We start from the raw sequence: 4,148 nt of genomic DNA, 5'->3' as shown, positions 1-4,148 counted from the left end.
ATAATTTTAACAGTTCTCACAAGCCTTTCACTCATATGTATTTGTTTTTCTGACACTTTAGCTTGTCAACCATTTTTCTCTCTTTGACTTTTACTGAATATTATTTGAAGTGTTTGGAAGATGTTGTATGGGTTGTTCGATACCATATTTCAATGTAAGTATAGTTAGTTATAACTTGAATAAATCCAGGGTAAAATGAAATGTTCTGACCTTCAATAGAAAGACTTAACACTTGCATGTTTCTATTTAAATACAAAAATGTACAAATTGTAAATAAAATATTTATTTTAGGGTACATTTCTACTACAGTTTAACACTTGTATTGAAATTAAGTTTTGAATACAATTTGAGATTATATACACATTTTCTGAGCTGTTTTCTTCAAAAAATGTTAGCGATGACACTTGAGTCTCTGAACACTGTATATCACTATGTTTATTAATCATTTTTGTTACTGTATTGTATTCCTTGTCTCCTGCTTCACCACTGTCTGTCATTATCATTGTCATAAGCATTACCATCATTGATGTCTTTAGATCAAGTACTAATATTGTATTTTCTGTATTTGAAATGGAGACATTTAAATCCATGCAATGTATATTGTTGATCAGATTGAATGGATGGATGTTGGTGTGAGATGTACAGTTGATCATAAGAAAACCATCTCAGTTTCTATTTCACGTGAGAAAGCCCTTTTGAAATTGATTCGAGATGTCTTTTGAGATATTTCTGTATGTTAAGCAGTTGTAGAAGTTTATACAGTATGTTGTACTTATTTTTAACGGTCTCGTCAGCATACAAAGTACAGTAGTGTTAATTGGGTTCGTTTTTAAACTATTGATAACAGATGTATTATGGATGCAATATTAAGTAAAGGTATTCTTATGAGTTCAAACTTGGAATAACATGTAATAACATGTAATTTATAATAACTTGTGAAGTATTACTTGTTACTAATGGGATTTCTGAGTCTGTCCTGAACATAATTTGTATTTTGCTGTATTGAGAATAAAATATATATGATTATGTTTAATTTACCTGTGGTTTCCAATACATTGTACCCTAATGTCAATGCACTTGGATGTAGATGTATTTAAGAATGTGATTTTGGTTGATTGTAGATACCTCATTCATTGAAGTAACCACACAACACATTTTAAGACCGAGCCCTTAAATGGCTGCTGGCTTCTCTTAAGAAACCCCCCTTATCTGGAAATTACCCCACTTTAACCTAAGTGTATGTAAACTTCCGACTTCAACTGTAAGACATTTGAAATTATTTCAACTTTTACTTTTGATACTTAAGTATATTTTAGCAATTGCATTTACTTTTGATACTTAAGTATATTTAAAACCAAATACCTTTAGACTTTTACTCAAGTAAGGTTTTACTGCGTGACTCACTTTCCATGAGTCATTTTCTATTAAGCTATCTTTTAACTTTTACTCAAGTATGACAATTGGCTACTTTTTCCGCCACAGATTAAAACACACTAAAACACACTAAAACACACATTAAAACACACTACTCAGCAGCACTCTGTAAGGTAGCACAGTGGTGTAGCCAGAGGACAGCTAGCTTCTGTCCTCCTCTTGGTACATTGACTTCAATACAAAACCTTGGAGGCTCATGGTTCTCACCCCCTTCCATAGAATTACACAGTAATTATGACAACTTCTCGAGGACGTCCTCCAGCCTTTCAGAGCTCTTGCAGCATGAACTGACGTGTTGTCCACCCAATCAAAGGATCCGAGAATTAATCTAGTACTGAAAGCATAGGCTACAGCTAGCTAGCACTGCAGTGTATAAAATCTGGTGAGTAGTTGACTCAAAGAGAGAGAAAGACAATAGTTGAACAGTTTTGAACGGGGGGTGGGCTGTTTTTATAAGAAGGGTCTGGGTGGTCATACACTTTTCCATAAGTAAGAACATGCAACACGTTGTTTGTTACATCTGGTTGCCAATAGATGAAGGTTTTTACTGGGTTCCCTGCTCACTACACTGTAAACAAAAAAGTCCTGTAGTTTTACATTAAATTACTTTATTTTTGAGATTCTTCAAATCTGTAAATCTAAAACCACTTCATGTTTGGTCACTGACCTCCCTCCTCCATAGTACACCCATTAGAAATGCAATTGTTCATGTAACTGATTTTACATGAATATCTCTTGTAATAGGTCTAATTTTCAATAGCTCACTGTTCATTAGATCTAAAGACAAGTGTGATGTGTTCCTTGACCTCTCTTAACATCTGACTCCAGTGTGATCTGTTCTTGAAATGTGTAGTCTGGCATTTCAGATTTAGATATGATCATTTATCACAAAGTATTTTGGATGTAGTGATCTACTTTTCTTAAAGTAACTTTAAGAAGTAAACTATATTTTTCATAAGGCTTTAGTGTGTACTGTAGCTCCATTCCATACATTTTGTGTCCTGAAAAACTCCCTAGTCCTAAATGATGCTTGAAAACATAGAGAGTGGAACTATTCAGGACAAAAAGTGAATTGCTTTGCCACAGTTTTTGCAGTATTACTTTAGTGCCTTGTTGCAATCAGGATGCATGTTTTGGAATATTTTTATTTTGTAAAAGCTTCCTTCTTTTCGCACTGTCAATTAGGTTAGTATTGTGGAGTAACTACAGTGTTGTTGGTCCATCCTCAATGTTCTCCCATCACAGCCATTCAACTCTGTAACTGTTTTAAAGTCACCATTGGCCTCATGGTGAAATCCCTGAGCAGTTCCCTCCCTGTCCAGTAACTGCTAGGAATGGTGCCTGTATCTTTGTAGTGACTGGGTGTATTGATACACCATCCAAAGTGTAATTAATTACTTCACTATGCTCAAAGGGTTATTTAATGGCTGCTTTTTGTTTTACCCATCTACCAATAGGTGCCCTTCTTTGTGAGGAGATGGAAAACCTCCCTGATCTTTGTGGTTGAATCTGTGTATGAAATTCACTGATTCATTTAGAGACCTTACAGACAGGGTTGGGGAGTAACAGATTACGTGTAATCTACATGTAAGGGATTACAAAAAAGGTAACTGTAATCCGTTACGTTACCAGAAAAAATACTGTAATCAGATTACAGAAACTTTTGAAAAACTAGATGATTACTTCAAGGATTACTTTTAAATTCAGTAATGATGTTTTTGAAAAAAATCTTTGACACTTCTCTGTTTTCTCAATGACATTCAAATCAGCATTTCAAAAAGTTGCAAGTTTAAGTTTGAAACCACTAGGATGTCAGAAACCATTACAAGTCAGAAAGCACTATGATGTCAGAAACCATTACAAGTCAGAAAGCACTATGATGTCAGAAACCATTACAAGTCAGAAAGCACTATGATGACACACCAAATGTGTTTGATGGATCGTGAGAAAAGAGCAGGAATAGGCTTTTGTAGGCTACAGTCAAAGCTATGTCTTCCAATAGTGCAACTGCTGTCGGCATCCAAAGATTATTTAACTTGAATAAATGCTTGGAGGTAAGGATGACAGCAGTGGTTTAGTCTACCGGCGGTGCGGATATAATTTATTATTGATATCTACATAGCGGATTGATGTGAATCACATAGCTGCTCTCTCATTTAGCTATTTGCGCCTTACGGATTGTGGTTGTTGTGGATGGCTGTTCACAAATCTAAATGTGTATTTGAGCCCAATAATGGTTGAATTCAAGAAGTTTAAGCTGCCTATCATTTATTTTGAAACCAGTGGACAGCCAGTGGAAAATGCACTCATGCAACAGCTGCATAGTGAGGATCCAAGCCTATGAAATAGAAGTGGGGCTTTTATTGCTCAATCTAATTCATGCTGATATTTTTTTTAATCTATTGGCCTAAAGGACAAATGCTCAAACTTGCACACTTTTGATAGACTTAAAAGGGGCAGTATGTAGTTGCTACGTCCATTTAGACATATAAATGATATAGAGTGATATAGAGAAGTTTACATACACTTAGGTTGGAGTCATTAAAACTTGTTTTCAACCACTCCACAAATTTCTTGTTGACAAACTATAGTTTTGGCAAGTCAGTTAGGACATGTACTTTGTGCATGACACAAGTAATTTTTCCAACAATTGTTTACAGACGGATTATTTCACTTATATTTCACTGTATCACAATTCCAGTGAGTCAGAAGTT

Source organism: Salmo trutta, chromosome 20 (genome assembly GCF_901001165.1).
Source record: "Salmo trutta chromosome 20, fSalTru1.1, whole genome shotgun sequence".
Lineage (NCBI taxonomy): Eukaryota > Metazoa > Chordata > Actinopteri > Salmoniformes > Salmonidae > Salmo > Salmo trutta.
The sequence above is the reverse complement of the archived record's forward strand: the minus strand, read 5'-3'. Positions refer to the sequence as shown.